This window comes from Heterocephalus glaber, unplaced genomic scaffold (assembly GCF_053883595.1).
Source record: "Heterocephalus glaber isolate CG9 unplaced genomic scaffold, H.glaber_assembly_v1.0 deba00001442, whole genome shotgun sequence".
Classification (NCBI taxonomy): domain Eukaryota; kingdom Metazoa; phylum Chordata; class Mammalia; order Rodentia; family Bathyergidae; genus Heterocephalus; species Heterocephalus glaber.
The window spans coordinates 38,324,556-38,347,551 of record NW_028258296.1 but is presented as its reverse complement, the minus strand read 5'-3'; the positions used below and the strand labels follow the sequence as shown (position 1 = coordinate 38,347,551).

Below are 22,996 nucleotides of genomic sequence, written 5' to 3'. Positions count from 1 at the left end.
TCCATATAATTCATAATCTGTAATCTAGCAATGATTTTCTGTAAGTGTAGTAGAGTTTAATTGGTGCTTAATTGTGGATTGCTCTGGAACACAAACCTAAAAAAAAAAGCATGACATAAGCTTTAGAAGTCAAGACAGAGAAGATAAAAATGGCTAGGAAATTATTTACGAGACTTGGAGCAACAATGAAAAAATTGCTATGGGAAATATGAGAAATGACAATCCACATTGTACAGTTGCAGAACATTAGTGAGACCGTCATTTCCCATGGTATAATCTGAAGGAATTCAGCTTTACCACAATGGTGTGGACCTGAATGAGTTGGGAACTGTGTTAGTTACTTTTCTTTCACTGCTGAGATAAAATGCCCAATACTCAAATTTAAGGGGGAAAGGTTTATTTGATTTACAGTTCATAGAGGTTTCAGTCCATAATTGGCTGCCTCAAAGACAGGGTGACAGAATGGCAACAGTTCATGATGGTGGAAGACAGGGAAAGCAAGAAGCTTAGCAGAATCTCCCTTTCCTTTTTATCTTATTCCAACTGATTAGCGCAAGTAGAACTCACACTCTTAATCCTAGAGCCCTTGGGCATACCATTGCTGAAATTCTAGATTCAGCCACCTCCAAAATATCCTATGACCACATTAGGTTGGGGGATAATACAGAAACAAACCATAACATTCCACCCCTGTCCCTAAAGACTCATGTACATTCCTCTACACAAAAGGCATTTAATCTGCCTCTAAAAGTTGTCAAAGTCCTAACAGTTTCAGCATTGCTGAAAAGTTCACATCAAAATCTCCTCTGAGATTTATGGCAAATTCTTAGCTGCAAGCCCCTGTACAAATGAAAAGAAAGTTAAGCACTTCCAACATTCAATGGCACAAGATGATATTTCCATTCCAAAAGTTATAAACAGGGGGATACAAGGAATGGGACCAAAACAAATCCAAAATCCATCAGGGAAAACTTTAAATCCCCACAGTTTCACTTCCAGGATCCCTGGCAATCTTGGAAAGTTGTAAACTCCAGAGGGCTTGGGTGGCTCTGCCCCTATGGATCTGTAGATGGTTGTAGCTCCTACAGCTTCTCTCGGGCTGGTTCTGGTTCCTCTTTGCAGCTCTCCATGCTCCTGGCTTCTCTATACTTCTGGGGTCTCCACTGTACCTTAGGCTTCACATCCACATCTTCACACACTGCCCTCTCAGGGCACACTGCCTGGCCTCCTAGGCTTTATTCTGAAATCTGGGTGGAAGTCTTCCTGACCCCACAACTCTTGCATTTTGGATTCACCTAAAACCAGCACCATATGGCTAATGCTAAGGCATGCTGCCAGCTGGAGGAATAGCTAGTCTTCCCTCTCTCTTGGCTGTAGGAGTTGAGTGCTTGGATCACTGAGCTCTCTATATCCCATTCCAAGGAACAAATTCTCTAGGTTGCCTCCATTCTAGAACATGGTGTGGCTGCTGCTGCCATTCTAGAACAAGGTTCTCTGGGCTCTCTTCTCAAAGTAAAGTCTTTTACCTTTGCAACTCTAAGGCTGCAGAGGCTGGAGAAACACTTACTACTTCTGAGGGCTTCTTGTGATCCCCTCAGGCCATCTTTTCTGTCCTTCTGTTCCTTCTCAGCAACCAAGATCTCCTCTGTTGTATCTTTGCAGGCCCCAACTTTACTGGAGCTTCCTTTCTGGCTAAACTCAAAACATTTTGAATCATTTTTCTGGGCTCTTTGTTCTTGATTTTCAACATAAATCTGGCTAAAAGCCCCCACCAACAGCCATTACATGGCCTCAACATTAGACTGCCTTGAAATTTCTTTCTTTCTTTCTTTTTTTTTTTTTTTGGTACCAGGGATTTAACTTGGGACCTTGCACTTGTGAGGCAGGTGGAAGATCCACTGAGCTAAATCCCTGGCCCTTGAAATTTCTTCTGTGAGATTAACTGGTCCATTGCCCTTAATCTCAGTCTCACTCAAAATCTCTGGGCATAAGCAAAATGCAGGCAAACTTTCTGCCAAGGAATAACACACATAGTCTGGAGTCCAGCAGCCAAGGTAGTTCTTCTTCCCAGGAGAAACTTCCTGAGCCTAGTCTTTACGAGATTTCTGGTCTTCTGAGCTCTGACCAGAATTTTCCATACAAATGAGCCTAAGGTGTTCCAGTTCTACATATTAATCTAGCATCTACAAGTTTTTCCATACTCTTTCCTTTCCCAAAAGCCAGTTCCAAAGGCTCTTGAGCTACATGACCAGGTAATGTCATATCACTGACCACACTTCTTTGATACCAAATTCTGTTAATTATTTTTTTCTCGTTGCTGATACAAAATGCCCAACACCTAAAATTAAAGGGGGAAAGGTTTAGTGGGCTTACATTTCATAGAGGTTCCAGTTCATTATCAGCTAGCTCTGAGGCAGGGTGGCAGCAGGGCAACAGTTTATTTCTTGCTTAGTCTCCACTCTCAGAAAGTTTACTGCTCTATGTCCTGAGAGTCCAGAAGGGCAACTTATCTTTAAAAAGCACTTCATTACTCACTCTGCCCCAGACATTTACAGAAAGATCCAAAAAATTGAATCTGGCCTTCAGTCCCTCCAACAGGAATTGATCAATCAAGCATTTAAGGTTTTCAATAGCTGAGATGAGGCCACTCACCAACATTATATTTCTGAGGTACAATTGCTTGCATCCACCATAAGGAACCCACCAAAAAAGCTGAAGCCAATTATGAACAAAGAAAACCTCCAGAGCCCCAAAATAGGGGTTCTTTCCCCCAGAACCCTGCTTTAAGTGTCACCAGATTGGCCACTGGGCCAAAGAGTGCCCCAACCCAGGACTATTTCACTGATACTCAGGTCTGTTTCTTTGCCAGTGCCATGCTGTTTTTATCACAGTAGCTGTGTAGTATAGTTTCAAGTTGGGGATTGTGATACCCCCCGCCATGTCTCTGCTGCCTAGAATTGCTTTTGCTATTCTAGGTCTCTTCTGGTTCCAAAATAATTTTTGGATTGTTTTCTCTAGCTCTGTGAAATATATAGTTGGAATTTCAATCAGCATTGCATTAAATCTATATAGCAGTTTTGGAAGTATTTGGCACTGCAATCTTATCCTCCACCCTGCAGTACTGGCAAAAATCTCACATCAGATCAGCCCCTTGGTGTTACAGATGTTGTAAATAATATCAGATGTCTTCCTTCTCCTGTTTCCCAGTTGTATGGCTCCTTAGCTTATTGACGCTTGAAAACCAACTGGACAAGTACCTGCACCCTAACATACCATAGCCCCAGAATAGACATATCTCCAAATAACAATAAGCTGATTCTAGCCACTAGAAACAGACATTGCAAAGCATCCTCTTTCTTAATTTTACTACTAGTGGAATTAGGAATGTTCACAAAAATTAGCACGGGAGTTGCAGGACTTACAACCTCCCTGACTAACTATTATTCTCTCTCCCAAGAAATAACAAAAGGGTTATAATGCATCTCAGAAGGCCTCATTACTCTCCAAGTTAAAATTGATTCTGCAGCTCATGCACTACAGAACAGATGAGGACTCAACCTCTTAGCCACTGAAAAGGGAGTAATCTGTTCCTTCTTAGGATAAGAATGCTGTTTCTACATAAACCAATCAGGAATTAATCATGAGGTGGTAAGAGACCTGCACAAACCAGCTGATAGCCTAGAACAACAAAATATGCCCCTCTGGAGGGGCCTATGGTGTTCTTGGCCCACTTAGCTCCTATCCATAATCACTCCTCTAGTCACAATTGCATGATCCTCCTCTTTGGACCCTGCCTTTAAAAGCTCTTAACAAACTTTATTCAAGGCCAAATCCAGGGCATAAGAACTAGACAGCTCTTACTAACCTCCTGCTGCACAACCCTGCCACAAGACCCTATCCTTGACCCAAGAAAAAATAAATGGATAAATAAATAAGCCAATACCTTTCCCTGCCCTCATTTTCTGACAAGATGTCTGCACAGGCCACTTAGCCGTCCTTTAAGCAGCCATGAGAAACTATGCCTAACTCCTCCTTCCCCCCTTTTCTCTCCCCTTTTCTTTCATAACAAGAAAGTTGGAATGTTGGACCCCCACCCAGGCAGAAAAGAAAAATTCCCCAGACAATGCCATTACTCACTTTGCAAGGCACAAAAGATAACAGGAAGCCAAAACACGGATTTGAGATAAACAGCAACCACTCCATATGGCAACATCTACATTCCCTCTAAATCTGCAGGCCCAGACACCCCAGAGACCGAAAGACCTCTTCCATTCCAAGACAAAATTTTTCCACTCCTCCCAGCAGTACCCCTCCCCTACACCAACTTCTCTATGAAGTTTCCCCTCCCCTAAGCTCCTGAGTCAATGGTCATGTCACCTTTGACCTGCCTATACCCAGGCTGAAAATAAAACCTTCCTTGTTGCTTCATTTTTGCCTGCTCTGGTGGTCTTGGTTGTGCCTTGATTTACCCTATCAGTATGCCTGCCATCATTCTACCCCTTTAAGAAAAGTGGTGGGCATAGATGGTACCAGCGAAATTTGTCCCTTTTTTAGTTATGAATATTTAGCAATATAGTGAGAAATTAGGCAAGTTTCCTGAGGATCTTGAAAAGTTTGCTGTTGGATTAGAGATTCTAATAATGGCTTTTGATCTGGACTGGTGAAATGTCCATTTTATCATGGTTTCTTGATGCACAATAACAGAAAGGGAAAGGATTTATAAGATCTGCAAGATAGGCTAATGATGAACCATTTTAAGCTGAACCCAATGATAATCACCCAACTAATGTGTCATTTGGGCCCTAAGAAGGGCCCAGATGGGATTATAACATTGGGGATGGAGGAACCAAGTTAAAGTGGTACCTCCAGGCCATCTTACTGGCCCAAGCCAGTAAATTATGATAAGCTCAGGACTATTTGTCAAGACTCTGATTAACATCCAGCTGCTTTCCAGTACTGGCATGAAGAGTCATCCATATATATACTAATTTAAACCTGGAATCTAGAAAGGGCCAAATACTAACCCAGGGTCAGTATTTTATTAGTCAGCCAACTCCAAATATTAGGAAGAAACTCCAAAAACTCTAATAAGGCCCACAAGCTTGGGTAAGTCATTTGGTCAATGTGGCTTGCATAGTCTTTAACAACCAGGGATGAAATAAAGGACAGATGGGAGTTGAGTAAGGAAAAAAGGCAGGCTAAAAGCATACTAGCCCTAGTGGTTAAGGGTCATGATAAAGCACCAAAGTGAACTGAGGTAATCCAAAGAGTGGTGGGGACAAGTCTGAATGCTTCAAGGGCAAGTGCAAGTGACCGGGTTACTGGGCATAGGAGTGCCCACAGATGCCATTAAGTTCTTGATGAGCTTGTCTGAATATGGATGCAGACCTTTGGCACTGAAGGAAGGACTATTCTCATTTGCAAACTGGGATAAGCTCACCCACCAACATGGTGATCAGAGAAGAATGCCCACACAGTGAATGATAGTGCCCAAGTTGACTCATGTGGCTGACCCTCAAGGACATCCCCGTCACATTACAAGAGCCTCAGGTAAATCTGGATGTTGTAGGCAAACAGATTACATTCTTTTTCAATGCTGGAGCATCTTATTCAATTCTAAACACTTATTATAGTGAGTTATCCCTTTCTTCAATTGTTGTGGGTCTTGAAGGAGTTAATTGATTGGTTTTCCTTGCCCTCCCTGTGAACTGCCAGTTGAGAAATTTACTTTACCAAGCTGCCTTCATGATAATACCAAAGTGCCAGTAATTAGAAGCAATATACTCTTTCTACTCAGGGCCATTCTGTCATTTGAACCTCTGGCAACCTTTATGGTAGTTTCTAGGAACCTGACTAAACCAGCTCCATCATGCTCAATTTCTCTGCTAGGTGTTGATCCCCAAGTGTGGTAGGATGGTAACTTGGGATGGGCTGTCAAGGCCACCCTAGTAATCATTCAGCTCAAGGACTCTACTTTCTACCCTTACAAAAGGAAGGGTAGGCAGGGGCTAAATTTTTGGCTGGTTCCATGCCAGCCTCAGTGCAGCATATCCATTTCATCAGTAGTCAAGTCATATGGAGAAAATCACTTAGTACAAAACCTCAGAATCATCAATAAGGTTGTGGTGCCTATTGACCCTCCTAGTAACAGACCCTTATATACTCCTTGATCAGATCCTGAGAGACACTAACTTGTTCTGTGTCCTTGACCTCAAGGATGTCATCTTTTCTATTCCTGTGCACCTTAGCTCTCAATGCTTGTCAGATACACCTCATAAACTTCATACTTGATGAATCATTGATTGCCTTCAAATTTCTTTTCAGAAAACAAAACTCCAGCCAACTGCTGGGATAGATAAGTAAGCAATTTTATTCCCTCTAAATAAAAGGTTCTAGTGCATATCAAGGAAAGAATTGCCCAGAATATACCTTATAATAAGTAGTAAGTAGCCATGTATATTGAAAATCATGGATGGCAGCAGCAGGAAGAAGCAGGAAGGCGAGGGGAAAAGGAAGAGGAAGAGGAACCTGTGGTTGTAGGTGAAGCTGTTGCTAGTGGTGAAGTTCTCCCTGAAAGAGCTGGTGGTGGTGTTGACTGTGTGCAAGCAGATGCACTCAGGGCTGGTGTTCACAGGCTCTGGGTTGTGCTGGACCCAAGGAGGAGAAGTAAGAGGAACTCTTGAACTCAGGCTTCCTGTATTTAAAGGGTCACACACTTCTAACTCCAGATGGCTCCCATTCCATCTCTCACTGATGACATTGATCTGTCTCTCATGTATCATGACTTCCTAAGCTTTAACATGGAAAATCATTAGGGTGGTGTTGTGTTTACAGTTAAATGAAGGGAAGGGAGTGGCTCCTTCAACTTCCCTGGGCAGGTTTTCTAACTGCACTACTCCCAGTGAATCAGGTCTTGCTTTAGTATTGGTTCTGACCTACATAATAGAGAAAAGGTGAGATTGTGCCAGTTATGAGACTGTAACCTGGCTTCTGAGAATGGAAGTTTAAAAGTTAGATTTAGAGATAAGCAACTTCTCTTAACTTCCTCTTGTTCAGCATATGACAAACACCCTTCATTTTTGCCACCCCTAAAGAAGCATCAGTATATGCAGACGATGGGGCCAGGAAGTTGCAGCTCAGTTTCCTTTCCACAAGAAAGGAAAGAATAAACCGAATATGGCTGGAAGTGATAAAGCAAGTGTGAAGTTCTGCATTATCTCTTTGTATTATTGCTTTCCTCTGTCCTGTACTATAATAGACCCAGACCTGTCTATATAGAATGTGATGGTGATTTGAGGCAAATGGGCTTCCCCTTCTCCTTAGAGCTAACTTTGGGTAAATCCTGTTTCCTTTTTACCAAAATTACTGGGCTCTTTTGATTTGGTCAGCAGCAAGCAAAGGAACCTGAGCATATGAACCTGAGTGGCTGGTTAACAAGACTAGTTTTTCAGACTTACAGCTTCCAATTCTATTCTCTTGGAGCCCTGAACTAACATTTAGGAGGTCTTAGTAGCCTGCTTGAGAGAGGAATCCAATTACATTTCTGGCCACCTCAGTTAAGGCCCTGTATGTGCAAAAGAATCCATCTTTTATGCTTCAGATCTAGCCAAGTCCAAGTTCATTGTAATTTTATGAATGATTCTGGCTGTTATCACAATGAGCAGCAGGACTGAGCCTTGGAATCCACAAAATCATGAAAATTTTTTAAAGATGCTGTAAGCTTCTCAATTATAAATTGGCTTGTTGTGCTTCCTAAATGATTAATACAGAATGTTAGTGGTGGTTCTTTTATACTCTTACTGGGACTCTCTCATATGTAATTATTTTGATGTTAGTGATGCTTATCCTTCTGTCTGTTTAGGGCCCCCTTAAAAGACACGTCTCCATTTCTTAGGTTCTGGACCAGTTACTGGTTGGTGAACCTCACCACACAGCAGGAGTGGCCAGTGATCTGGAAGCTTCATCTGTGTTTACACCCATTCCCTGTCCCTCTCATTACTGCCTGAGCTCTGTGTCCTGTCAAATCAACTGCTGGCACTAGATTTTCATAGGAATATGAACCATACTGTGAACTGCCAATGTGAGATATCTACATTGCTTGATTATTTTAATCATCTCAAAATCATGTGCATTCCCATCCCATCTTTAGAAAAATTGTTTTCTATGAAACTGGCCCCTGGTGTCAAAAAGATTGAGGATTGCTGTGGTAAAATGTAGCTTTGATATTTTATTGTACATCCTCAGACACTTTAAGTCAAAGGTGCCTCACTATAGTAGAAAGGCACCAGGTTTTAATGGGGACAAAGTACTTAGCAACAAAATGTTTCTTCTCACATCGTGAAAATAAGGGTATTTAAGAAAATGCATCACAGATCAGCTCTTCTTAAAACATTTTTTAGGCACTTTTCTCAGTCTTTAGCATTTCTCACTGTACAATACTCTTACCAGTGCCTTCTTTTCTGTTTCTATGCAGTCTCCTCATGTTTGTCTTCTACCACTGTGGAAGCATTTTTCCATGAAAAGTGCAATTTTCTCCAATGTTGATTGCTCTTCTTAAAAATAACCTTTTATCTTCTAACACCTAAGATTTTGAGGAATAAAATTCTCTAGCATTTCAAGATTAAGGAAAATGTCTTAGTAACAAATCTGGAATATAAATTAAATAATATATAAATAATGGCCTGGAAATGTGTTCCTTGTGAATATTCCTTAGAAATACATACTGCTGAAAAAGTAGGTGGAGTAGAGAATGAGTTTTTTTTAAAAAAAGTAACGAATGTTATTTATTTCTTGTAGTTAGAAACTTTAAAAAATCTTTAAATTTATTCCAAACACAATAAATATCCATCATCAAATTTGATTGTTATTTATTTGTGCTAGCAGGTAACTATTTTACATGTGTTTGTATGTGCTGTATGTGTTTGAATGTGCTGAAAATATTTTTGATAATCACATTATTACATTTCATTTGTTATAATTCCAAATAAATGTGTAGTTAAGGCATTACGAAAGAGTGTAAATTTTTAAAAATTTTCTTGAAAATGTGATCTTTTACAGAAAGTGACTTTTTTCTAGGTAATTAATTTATTAATAGTTTCTTTTTTCTTTTCTGGAATAAAGTTAAATTTTTAGGACTTAGGCCATTGTCTTATTCAAATATTTATGAAATCACTTTCATTTTTAATTTAACTTTATTTTATTAGTACACGTTTGCAATTCATGCAGTTTATGATCACCTTGTTGAGTCCTTACCTGAATGCATTACTACTTCTTTTTCTAATCCCTTTCCTTTTCCCCCTCACCCCTCCTCCTCAGTTCCCCATCACCTTTTTCATACTTGTTGATATTATTTGTCTTAGCTCATGTTATGACATAAAATGTTTAAATGATTGGTCTTACTAGGTTCCTGTACATGGCATATCTTTATTCCTCTCTTTTCCCCTTCTCCTCCCTATCCATTTGCTTTCTTCCCTTAGACCATTTCCCTATTGGATGAGATCTGTCCCACTGTCCCTTTCTATTCATCCTTTGTCATTTTTTTGTTTGTACTTTGCTTTGCTCAAATGAGGGATATCATAAGACATTTAAGCTTGTGTGTCTGATTCACTACACTCAATATTATATTTTCCAGGTGCATCCATTTTTCTACAAATGTCTCAAATCTGTCACCCTTTATAGCACAGTAGTATTCCATTATATGTAGGTACCACATTTTCTTTATCCAATCATGGGTTTGATGGGTATACAGAATGCTCCTCAGATTTAGCTATTACAAATTGTGCTGCTATAATTACTGTTGTGCATGTAAAAACTGTGGTATGATGACTTAAGCTCTTTGGGAAAAATACCTTGCACAGGAATAGCTGGATCATATGGAATTTCTAATTTTAATTCTTTTATAAATCTCCATACTGATTTCCATAAGGTTGCACTAGTTTGCATCCCCACCAACAATGCAGCAGTGTTCCTTTTTCACCACAGCCACACCAGCATTTGTATTGTTTGATTTCCCAATGACTGCCATTCTTTCTAGAGGAAGATGGAATCTTAGCATTGTTTTAATTTGCATTTCTCTAATGGCCAGAAATGTTGAACATATTTTTATATATTGGTTAATCATTTCTATTTCATTCTCTGAAGCGTCTGTTCATTACTCTAGCCCATTTATTGACTGGTCTTTAATTTTAGCTGGTTTAACTTTTTAAAAGATTTTGTATATTCTAGATATTAGTCCTCTATTTAAGGAGTAGTTGGAAATTTTTTTCCCATTTTGTAGGTTTTCTCTTCACTTTATAGATTGATTATTTTGCTGTACAGACACTTTTTAGTCTGATATAATCCCATTTGTTGATTCTTGCTGTTATTTCTTGTGCAATTGAGTTTCTGTTTAGAAAATCCCTTCTTACACCTGTGTTTTCAAGTGTTTTAGCTATTTTATCTTCCAGAAGGTATAACATTTCTGTTTTAATGTTTAGATCTTTGATTCATTTTGATTTTAATTTAGTATATTGTGAGAGATAAAGGTCCAATTTCATTCTTCTACAAATAGACAACCAATTTTCCCAGCACCACTTGTTGAATAGGCTATCTTTCTTCAATATATGTTTTTGGACCCTTTGTCAAAAATCAAATAGTTGAATATTTTTGGGAGGGTTTCTATATCCTCTATTCTGTTGCATTGATTTACATATCTGTTTTTGTTCCAGGACCATGATGTTTTATTACTACTGCTTTGTAGTATAGCTTGAGGTCTGGTATTGCTATGCTGTCCTACTTTACTCTTATTGCTCAACATTACTTTTGCTATTTGGGATCTCTCCTGGTTCCATATGAATTTTAGGATTGTTTTCTCTAGATCTTTAAAGTATTTTGATTGGGACTGCATTAAATTTGTATAACAGTTTTGGAAGTATGGCCATTTTGATAATATTGTTTCTGCCTATTCAAAAGCAAGGAACATCTTTCCATTTTCTGTTATCCACTTCAATATCCTTCTTCAGGGTATTGTAGTTTTCTTTATTTTCTTTTTTTGTTGTTGTTACCGGGGATCATATTCCTGTCCTTGTGCTTGTGGGGCAGATGGTGGAACCGCTGAGCTAAATCCCTGACCCTGTAGTTTTCTTTGTAGATGTCTTTCACTTCTTTGGTTAGGTTAATTCCGAGATATTTCTTTTTTTTTGTGAAAGGTATTCTTTTTAGAATCTCCTTGTCAGCATGTTCATTGTTGGTATGCACAAATGTTAATTTTCTTATGTGACGATCTTGTATCCTGCTATTTTGTTAAAATTAGTTATTAATTCTATGAGCTTTTGGGTGAAGTCCTTTGAGCCTTTTATATAGAGTATCATGTCATCTGCAAATAATATAATTTGAGTTCTTCCTTTTCTGTATGTGTCACTTTTATTTCTTTCTCTTGGTTGCTTGGTCTGGCTAACCTTTCAAGTACTATGTTGAATAGTGGAGATGATAGTGGGACATCCATGTCTTGTTCCTGATTTTAGGGGGAATGCTTTTAGTTTTTTCCCTATTTAATATGATGCTAGCTATTGGTTTGTTGTAAATAATCTTTTTCATATTCAGATATGGTCCATCTATGCCTGTTTTCTTCAGGGTTTTTTTTTTTTTTTAATCATGAAGGGATGTTAGATTTTGTCAAAAGCCTTTTCTCTGTCTATTGATATGACCATGTGGTTTTTTACCTTGCTCCTCTTTATATGATGTATTACATTTATAGAAGTATGTATGCTGAGCCATCCTTGCATGTATGAGATAAAACCCACTTGATCATGATATATGATCTTTTTGATAATGTGCTCTATTCTATTTGCTAATATTGAGGATTATCGCTTCAGTGTTCATTAAAGAAATTGGCCTATAATTCCCTCTTTTTAGTTGGATATTTATCTGGTTTGGGGATCAGGGTGATACTGATTTCCATAGGTGAATTTGGGAGCACTCCATCCCTTTCAATTTCTTTAAAAAGCTTGAAGAGTGGGCCAGGGATTTAGCTCAGTGGTGCTGCTGCCTGCTTTGCAAACGTAAGGTCCCAAGTTTGATCCCTGGTACCAAAAAAAAAGCTTAAGAAGTATTGGTGATATAAAATCTATAAAGGTTTTTAGAATTCACCTATGAATTCACCAGGTCTTGGGGTTTTTTTTAGTTGATAAATTCTTTATTACTGAGTCAATTTCGTTGCTTTTTATTGGTTTATTATGTTTATGTCTTCTTGGATTAGTGTTGGTAGTTTGTATGTGTTTAGGAATCTGTTCATTTCTTCAAAATTTTCTACTTTTTTGGACTACAGTTTTTTAAAGTACTTACCGTCTTCTGGATTTTGACAGTGTCTGCTGTGATTTTACCTTTGTCATTTCTAATTTTGTTGAGTTGTAGAGTCATTGTCATTAACTTCTAGAAATTTTTATATTTTTTTCTTTGATTTATTCTGTGACTCTTTGGCTGTTTAGAGGTATATTGTTCATTTTCCAGGAGGTTTTGCCTTTTCCAAAATTTCTTCTGTTGTTGATTTCTATTTTTCATAGCACAGTGGTGAGATAGTGTGCATGCTATAATTTCAAATCTTTTATATTTACATGAGCAGACTTTGTGGACTAGTACGTGATCTATTTTGGAAAAAGCACCATGAGCTGCTGAAAAGAATGTAAACTCTATTGTAGAGGGATGGAATACTGTGTACATATCTATTAAATCCATATGTTCAAGGGTATGGTTCAGCTCTGAAATTTTTTTGTTTTTTGTTTTTTGGTTGTTTAGTTGATCTCTCTCTTTGTAAAAGTGGTGTGTTAAAATCTCCTATTATGATTATGTTAATGTTTATTTGATCTTTTAATTTCAGTAGTTTTTGTTTTATGAAGATAGGTGCTCCAGTATTTGGTGTATATATGTTTACCAATGTTATCTTATCTTGTTGTATGGTTCCTTTAACTAATATGTAGTGACCTTCTTTGTCTCTTCTAATCTATTTTGACTTGAAGTTTACCAGGTCTGACATTAGAATTGCTACCCCTGCTGGTTTTTGGGATCTTGGTGTATAGAATGTTGTTTTCTATTCATTAATTTTAGTCTATGAATATCTTTTTGAATTAGATGACTTTTTTGAATGCAACAGATTGTTGGATTCTGTTTTTTGATCCAGTCTGCCATTCTGTATCTTTTGATTGGTGAGAAGAAGCTGTTAACATTGAGAGATATTACTGAGATGTGTTGTTACTTACTATCCTTGCCTTCTTTATCTGTTGGTGTATCATTTGTTTTACTTCTTCTGGTGTCTTGTGTTGGTGCTTATCCATTGACCTCACTAGTTTCCTTTGTGTTTTTAGGTGTGCTCAATCCATTGTTTCTGTTGAGCTGGTTTAGCACTCATAAATCGTCTGAGTTGGTATTTTTCATGAAACTAATTTATTTCTCCATCTAGTTTGAAGGATAGCTTTGTTGGGTCACTTAATCTGGGTTGGAAGTTACTTTACTCTTAGGGCTTGAAATACTTCATTCCCAGCTCTTCTGATCTTCAGGGTTTGTGCTGAAAAGTCCACTGTGATTATAATTGGTTTACCTTTATATGTGATTTTTTTTTTTTTTTTTGCTTTTCTCTGGCTGCCTTTAAAATTCTAGTTTTTTACTGTATATCTGTGAATTTAATGAGAATATGCCTTGGTGAATTTCTCCTATCATAATTGTTTGGAGTTCTATGAGCATTATTTACTTGTATTTTAAAATCTTTTCTTATATTTCTGTAATTTCTTTAAGCATGTTGGTGAATCTATCTGTGTAATTGTCTGGATTTTCTCTAACTCCAATTAACCTTAGATTGTTTTTGTTGTCATCTAGTAGCTGCTGGGTAGTCTTTTTTTCTCTTATTTTCTTCTTTGATTTTTTGAGCTCTTTAGCATGAGTCACTATTTTGTCCTCAATATAAGATGCTTTGTCTTCACATTGTTCATTTCTGGAATGTATGGATTCTATATTGTTTTTTATTTCAATTATTTCTCTGTGACATCATTTTGAGGATTCCATATCCTCATTGAATGTGTCCTTCAAAGTTTGAACTGTTTTTGGTTAGCTCATCCAGTTTTTTACTTATTTCTCTAAAATACACAAGGGGACATATTGATGGTATGGTAATTGCTGTAAACTTTTGGTTTATTTCTTTTTTGAGTGCATCTATTTTCTTTATCCATTCTAAGATCTTTTCAAGATTTCTGCAATCTGGTATTATTTTCTTCTCCCTCTGTAACCCCTTGCTCTGTTTTGGGCGAGCTGGGAGGCTTAGGAGATCTTCTATTTCCTTGTTTCGCCATTCTCCTTCTTGTATCTATATTTATTTGTTTTATATTTATATCTACATCTATCTATCTATATTTATCTATATCTATAGATATCTATATCTATATATCTTTATCTATCAATCTCTATATATAGATAGATAGATAGACAAATATCTTTTAAAATTATATATGTCCCCCTTTTTTCTCCTCTTTTTTTTGGGTGGGTTATTGCACACTGGGGACTAGAGACATAAGGAGAGTTTGATTACATGGAGCTTTTTAGTAGGATGTTTCCACTTCATCAATAATTTTCAGTTTTGTATGCCCAGTTCTAGTATTTACTCCTTCTGTTATTTACTTCAAGGAGTTTTGACTCTGTCCCTATGTTTTGCCACAAGAATTGCTTCAATTTATAACAGCATCCACAGATCAAATCTTATAACATTTCTATATGGTAGTCCTTGCAGTTACTCTTCTTCTCTTTGTCTATTCTCTAGATGAGGGAGAGGACCTAGACATCTATTAAATCAGAGCCAATAAAAGCACAAATTCACCAGTGTAACAACCTAATACATACATGAAACAATAAAAGAACATAACTCTTCATTACTAAATAGCTAAAGAAACATATAAAAACTTAAACCAATAAGATGTCTGATGGGAACACAGATTAGATATTCCAATGAGCCATCACATATGTGATTTCCAAGTAGCTTTTTTGCCATATAATATGTGTTCATACCCCAATTTCTCCTATAATCCTTCCACTGCAAACTGAAGACAATTTAAACTCAAGACCTCTTTCTGCCAGATTGCAGGCATTTTTAGAGTTTGATCCGGTCTGAGTTCTTGGGTTAGGAAATTTTTCTGTCCCTCTCCTTGAATGTGATAGTGGACTTGGCAAAAAAGTTCACTGGCACCAATAGAAACATTATGGTAAATTTTTTGAAGGGCACATTTTGGAGGGTGTATAATGCCCATGTTAATTTTTTTAGGAATACTGCTATTGATGAATTGTTAATTTTAGTTTTATGAATTTTATTATAGTAAAGTATGTGTACTTCAATAAAACATCAATAAAATAAAATAAATATTAAATTTTTAATATGTAATGACTTTAAAATAAACCAAACATTTTCAACATCAACTCTTTACCTGCTTACAAAATCTAAAAAATAACAGCAGAAATAAATTCCTATGGGAACTACAGTGAAAAAACAAACAGAACTCTACCACAGAAATAATCTTTGCTCCAACTATCACACCTAAGGCAGTCTACACAAACAACAACAATATGTTCCATATGCAAGTCTTGCTTACACTGATAGCATGTGTGCTTAGCTTTCCTTTCTTGTTTGACAGGACATACTTGTCACCTCCCTTGTCTCCCTCTCTTTTCTAGAGTTTCATATTATATTATATTATATTATATTATATTATATTATATTTATTATATTATACAATACACATTTAGCAGGAAAATGAAATTTCAATAAAATAAAATACTAAATATGTACTGAGTGTTTGGAACAAACAGCTTTTTCTACATGATCTCTTTGTTTGCTTACTAAATCTAAACAATAAGAACAGAATAAATTTCTGTGTGAACTACAATGAAAGTACAAATAAAACTTTACCACAAAAATAATCTTTTCTTGAATTACCACACCTAATGGAGTTTTCATACATGAAAACAGCATGTTCTATACACAAGTATCCCTTACACTAGTAGCATATGTATTTTGTTTTCCTGTCTTTTTTGGTAGGACATACTTGACATCTTTCTAGTCTTCCTATTTTCTTAGAAGGTTCTTGTGATGTTTCACCTGTTTGTTCACTGGTCTGCTCCAGAATTCTTTTGCAGAGTTCTTTGGGCATATTGTTCTTCCTTTGTTGTAATTAATCATTTATCAATGATAATCTATCCCTATGAGATAATTTCTCTGTGATATTTTGTGCTTGTTATTTTCTTTGTAAATATGAAACTATTTATTCCTGACATGTTTAGGATCAAGTAAAATACCACCATTAGCTGACTCTTTGTGTTTTGAGTGACATCAGAGTTGCTGCATAACTCATCAATAATATCTACTCTGCCTTTTATTTTGTTGTAAAATGTGACCATTTCTAGCTTCATTTGTGTTGAGAATTCAGTCTTTAGTTTGTTTATTTTGAGACAGGGTTTTTCTACATAGTCCAGGCTAGACTTGAACTCACTAGGTAGCATGGGCTGATCTTGAACTCACAGGATCCTTCTGCCTCAGCCTCCCTAGCTTCACTGTCAATCTTATTATCATGGTATAAGGTTGACAGTATCAAAACTACTTTGTTTTTCTTCACCATATAGGAAGCCAATGTTTTGTCTTTCTGAAATCCAAAGATTGTACTATACATTTTTCTATTGAGAACTTGTAACTTTTTTTTTTTTTTTTTAAGGAATCTCTACCTTCCCTCATCAACTCTGGAAGCTTAACAGTATGAAACCACCAGGGGCCTTCTCTGGGACTGAAATTCAAAACTCTCAGCCCTTTCCCACAGTGGCTTGCAGGCTTGTGACTACACTGTATGACTATGTCCTGGGGCACTTGTGATGCAGGCACTTGGGACGCAATCACTCTCTACCTGTTTCTACTGGAAGGTCACTCAGGAACCAGAGACTTGTGTTGTTCCTTCCATAAATTGGAAGGGCAGTTCTCTGTGAGCAGTGAAGTTATTTCACTGTGTCTTCTGGTGGGCAGCCCACCAGCACACATATCTGAGTCTTCCTGAAATCACTATTTCTAAAACATGCTTTTGAGAATAACTCATGATATTGTTTTTGTTGTTTCTAAAATGTGAATGTTTTAACATATAAAATAAAAATCTTTGGGTTATTATTTATAGCTCCAAAATTTGAAATCTTAATATGGATTTCTTGATATTTTCTTCTTATTCATTTATCAAAATTTCTCTAGAAATTCTGCTTCAGAATTATTACCTCAGAAATAACAGGCAGTGGAGACTACAGGAAGACTACACGTTGTCAAAATCAAAGTTCACAAAATTCACAAATTGTGCAGAATTCTTATTATCATGAAATTGTGAATATGAAGAAGAGATTTGAATTTTATAGAAGTAGTATTGACAGAATAGCTCTTGTTAAAGTTTTGAATTCTGATTTAGATAAATATTAGATAAATATTCCAATAAAGTACACTGAAGAGAATATGTTAAACTTTCTTTTGATTGTCCACACCTCAAAAACCTAACTCCACAGGTAGTCTTGATGTTTACTCTCCTTCATTGGTTGACAGAAGTTCAATGGTATTGTCACTAGTATCCCAGGGTTCCAATCCATGCTTGGGTCTTAGGAACACAGTAATTCATATCCAAATAACTGATGTTTTAAAATAATGGGGACAAATCACCTGGATTGGCTCTTTTGTGTTTTAAAGCAGAATTAAGTGAGCAATTAAGGTAAATGTCAACAAAATCATATGGAACACACTAAGGAGGGTGGACCAGGACATTGAATATGCAATGCAAACTGTTTTTGCTCTCAATTGATTTATAGTATTGAAGGAAATAGTCATCTAATTCTTGATGTATCTTCTACCTCAAACTTCATGTTTTGACTTAAAAATTTTTGCACAAAAATTATGACTTTCAAGATGGAAGCATTTACAAAACACTGATATAATTATGATTTTATTTCTTATCTTTAAAACATTAAACATTTCATTTCTTGTTTTTTCTTTTCCTTCTTGGAAAGTATATAATAGCTGGGTTGATAATGTTTTGTACTTAGAGAACATGAATTAAAAAGGATTTTAAAATGTCAGGAAAGAGTAAGACCTGAGGGATCCTAGTAGGATAAAAACCATTAATCATTATTTAACTTAAAAAAAAGGATTTTTTTATTCATGGAGACATATCCATTGATGTAACTTTTTAATTAAAATGTAGGTAATTTCAAGGCTCTAAACAGTTCTGACATTTCTTTTCCATATTTGAAAATTTATAGTATTGTGGGTGTCATTCTTTTAAATAGTTAACATAAAGATATGTATTTTAAAAATGCATCACTTACAAGGACAGAATTGATACTAGAAGTAGAAATGTGCAGATACAAATGATTTTTACATATTACATCTGTTTCTGTATTCCTAGTTTGAACTTTGAATGTCCCAGTTCTCAACTTTAAAATTAAACTGGTAGAGGTGCCACACTCCTACTTCATAAAAATCACATGAAGACTATTAAAAAATTAATGTATTTTCAAGAAAAAATAACACCATAGTGGCAAATACATTTTTAAAATAAAATGACTTTTCCATTAAATACTGGTTGCTTTGCAGTTATTTTTATCCATATGCAGTTTCCTAATCTTTGTACATTAGACTGTGAAAACTTTTGAAGTACTGTCTATTGTTTGTTCAACATTTGAATGTGCAATGATTTAATCATACCAGGACTGGCAGAAAATATAATATTAAGAGGGTGGATTGTTAAACATGGAGAATCTGCAAAATTAAATTGAAGTTATTCATTACAGATGTTTTAAAATTAAATCTATTATAATATTTAACCATATTTATCAGCCTTAAATCTTATATTTAACATTTGCTTTGGAATATATGACTATCACATTAAGAAAACAAAAATATTGTATGATTAAAAATATGCTTTGGTAAATGTTCAGATTTTTGAAGCAGATGCATTTTTTTTTCAGAATTAAATGAGTCGGTTTAAATGGTAGACATGCAAACCAATTATGTGGTTGTCTAGAAATAATATTTATTATAAGTTAAGGATATTGCCAAATAACATTGGTGTGGGTCAGCCTCTTGAAGGCATGATAGAGTGCAAAGAAGATCCTATTTATTTTACAAAGTGCAATAATGTATTTCTCACCTTGCCGCCTTTTGTTATTTGTTATGAAATAGTGTCAAAGGAATATTATTTGCATATTATTATTTTACTAACAAAATTGTTTTTTAAATATATGAAATTGTTAAGAGTAAATTTTTAGTTGTACCTGACCCCTTTAAAGAAACTAACAATTTTACCTTTCTCAAAATGTTTTTAAATTTTTTTTTATTAAGAAAGACCAGTATGAATCAAGACAATACCACTTGAGAGCTGGAACATCACATACAGTAAGACATCGTTATATGTTATTAGTGTAGTACCTCCCTTTACTAAGGTATATGGTTCACAAAATTGTTTAAAACCTATACTTCTACCCCTACTGATGGAGATATTAGTGCTGGCCTGTACTACTATGTGTGTCATTTTTAAATTTTGAGGACATACTTATTCTGAAGACATTCCAAGAACTTATTAAATGCCAAGCTTACTCAATATAACAACAGGAAAAGATACAGGGAATAGCAATCGCTTGACCAACCATTCCAAATCCCAGGGGAAAAAACGTTTTTACCTTGAGTCATTCTATTCTCTCTTCTTTCCTTCTATTTTTGTTTGGAAAGTTATGAAAAGGAATCCTGAAACCTTACTGTAAATAGAACAAGCTAAAGGGTATTTTAGAGAGATATGTATGATGTACCAGGCTATATTCCTTGTTAGTGTATGGTTCATTTAATTTTGATTTTACATTAGGTCTTTTTAAACAAGAAGGTCTGTCATCTCCAACTTAACTTATTTCACATTGTAACAACCAAATTTTCATTTGAAATTCTGTTTAATCATCTCCACACTGACTTTCTACAGTACCATGGTCCATCTGTGAAGTAAGAGGAATAACTCCATTAAAAAAAACCCTAATTTATATTATCCATGTAATTTAAAAACCTGTAAATTGAATGTCAAACTGTTTAATCACTTCTTTATTAAAATAATTGACCTCAAGTTCAGAAAAGGGAAAGAAAGGAAGGCCATTAGGGACACTAAGGAAAGGTTCATATTCAAAAGTGATTTTCTTTTAAATGTTTGGGGTATTTCTGGTGTGTCCCAGAATCTTCTCCCTTATAATTTCTTGTTCAATAAATCAAATTTTATGCAGTAATTTTCATTATAGAAAAGTGTCTGGAGACAGTGTCTAATTAATATCTAACTATCATCTATCACAAAATGAAAAGGATAAAATATCAGCATGTGGAAAGGGGAATGAATGTCAATTAACTCAAAAGGTGCTTTATCATTTATAACACCTTACTACCTAATATTCTTCTTTCTCTAAATTTTACCTATAATAATTTAAAGATTATGAAATAGTCCTCTCTACCTTTAATCCTTTAATACTGTTTATATTAGAGTTATCCAGCTATGGGTAATGTGTTTTTGATTTCCCTTTGGTTCCTTGAAGTCTCAGTATTTGACACACCGGTTCTGAATGTGGGTCTCCCGATTCCTAAAGATTTGTGAAGATAATAAGGGGTCTATATGAGCTTTTCACAATATTTAGCAAAGCTCCATGGATTCTGACGATTATTTAAAACAATTAAAGTTTCAAATTATCAAATTATTATCTAAATTCCTGTGACAAAGCTATATGAACAAATGGTGAATTTAAAATATTGCTACAAAAGAAATGATTATTTTTACTCTACCTTTTCGTCTGGTTTTTGCAAGGCTTGCAAATCAGAAGTAATTCTATAGAGCATAATAAATATCTTTAAACAGTGTTTTTAATGTGACAAAATGAAAATATGTCACTAATTGTGTTTCAAACTAAAGACCTGTGTCAAGGAAATTGCCATATTCTATTATGTTTTAACTCTGTGTATAAAAAAGACTGGCTGAGGCCGGGGATTTAGCTCAGTGGTTTCGCCGCTTGCTGTGCAAGCGTGAGGACCCGAGTTTGATCTCTGGTACCAAAAAAAAAAAAAAAAAAGACTTGCTGAAAGGTGGCTCCAGAAATAATTCTACTAGAAGTTCTGCAGTGTAAAGGTTAAGATAGTTGAAGCTGACCTTTTCTGGCTTTCCTCTGCTCCCTTTGTTGTTTAATATTATTCTTCCTTTCTTTAGCTCATCTGTAAATCCATGACCAGGTTTCTGGGAGACTCTAGATCTGCCAGCTAGACATACTTATACTTTACCATGAATCTACTGTTCCCTTCCAGAGATATTAATTCAGACCCAGTTTATGCCTAGTTGGGCAATGGTCAGAGGAATTCAGACCCAAAGAGTACAGAAAGTATAAGGTAGTAACAACTCTATTCACCCAAGATGCTTTACCTAAAAGGACCCTTTCACAAGACATGAAAAGCTCTGAGATGTGACCAAAAAGTACTGCCTGCTAGATTGACTGCATCATTTCTCACCTTTTAGAACAGCAGCAGTCCATGGAATGCTCCAAAAAATCAAGAGAGTTATTAAGAAACAATTTGAAACACTATCTCTAAGTGTTGCTGCAAGTATTGTAACTCTATTGAATTGATTTAATATTGTGGCAACCTCACAAATATGTATTTCAAATGTTGTATTCATTTCATTGTTCTACATTTAAAAGAAGACCTAAGAATAATATATATATATATTTGCACCAAAATGTCATGTTTTAATTAAGTTGGAAAACCATAAATATATAAAGGATAATGAGGATGGTAAAGGGACTTAAAGTTCCCCCTGCAAGTCTCTTAATTTGTAACTATACATTCCAAGATCAAATGCAATATGTTAAGTCATCTTATTAAATCATGTAAACAACCTAAGTTTATAACTTGAAGAGTTAGTGGGCCATATTTCTCTGCAAGTGATATAAGACACTGCAAGCATCCTGGCAGCAGTATTAGAGGCATTAAGTAGTTTTTAAAACCTGTGATCTAAAAGATAAACTTCTTGATGAGGGAGTTGTTCTTCCTTACAGAAAGTGACATTGATACAGAAGGTATTTCTAGCTGCTTTCCTCATTTTATATACCTCTATTCTTGTGGTTGAACAGTTCCATCATGGGACACAGTCTAGTCTCTGATTGCCTTTTTTTCCAACTTTTAAACTTAATGAAGAGGAGATGTGATGAAATTTAGTGAATAGATCATGAGAAATATTTTGATGACTAACAGAAAATTGGGTTCCTAAATATTAGTGGCAAACATAGAACTGAACATATGTACCTGATAAAAAATAAGGATTTTGCACACTTACATGTTTTAAATACTCAAAGTAAGACCTAGGCAACTTGTCTTTGATATGTGTGTGTGATGAGGATTAATTCATTCAACACATCCCTATGGAGTAGTGAATATATGGTGGAAACCTGTTGGAGATTGTTCCAGAAGCTCTTTGAGACAAATACCTTAGAACATACTAAGAACAAACCGGAGGAGTTAATAAGATGGAATAATTTAAATCTGGAAAAACTGACTAGGGAATCTAAATTCCAGGTGTAAAACGTTAGCCTTGAGGATGGGGTAAGTAGAGATGGAATTTAGAAACTTGCCCCTCCCCACTTTTCCTGACCATGTTTTCAGCCTCTGACGCCTGCCTAGGCCTTGCTAAGGAGGTATGGGGCCAGGCAGTTTGAAATTTCTGTTAGTTGCTTTTCTTTCCTTTTCTCCTTCCGCTGCCACCCTCGTCCGGGATCAGGACAGAAAATCATCTGGAAAATTAAATTACTCACCCCTTAATGTCAGCTTTCATAAATATCTTTCTCCTCCTCCCTCGGAGTACAGCTCAGCTCTTTGAGAGCAACCCTCTGAATGAACTTAGTGCGGAATTTAAACTGTGAGAGACAAACCTGTCAGTTTCAGATATCCCAGGACTTCACATAC

General features: G+C 35.9%; 1 protein-coding gene across 4 annotated transcripts in view; it reads left to right on the top strand.

Annotated features, from left to right (window-relative positions):
• The window catches only part of Col11a1 (collagen type XI alpha 1 chain), a 702,155-nt gene that overhangs the window by 478,543 nt on the left and 200,616 nt on the right, over positions 1-22,996 (top strand). The gene's annotated exons all lie outside the window — the stretch shown is intronic.